The sequence below is a fragment of the Plasmopara halstedii genome (assembly GCF_900000015.1).
Source record: "Plasmopara halstedii genome assembly, contig: Scaffold_3060, whole genome shotgun sequence".
Classification (NCBI taxonomy): domain Eukaryota; phylum Oomycota; class Peronosporomycetes; order Peronosporales; family Peronosporaceae; genus Plasmopara; species Plasmopara halstedii.
This window is the reverse complement of record NW_020189964.1, coordinates 465,754-466,012: the sequence shown is the minus strand read 5'-3', so window position 1 is coordinate 466,012 and position 259 is coordinate 465,754.

Here is a 259-nt window from a genome sequence, read left to right as displayed (position 1 = left end):
TTCTTTCTGCAGGTCTTGGCTTTCAGCCATCGCATCGCGAACGTGTCGTAGGACACTCTTTCTGGTAGATAAGATGCCATCGACTTCCTTGCGGATGGTGAGGGGGCTGACATCAGCTAGCCGTTCGGCTATTCCTCCCCCACCAAGTTCTGAGCCATAGGATGGCGGCGTCAGCGATACACGAGAGTGAGTCAGTCGTTCACGTAGAACGGCGTGTAGCCGGTAGACGAATGCACTGCCTTGTTCAGTGCAAACACTA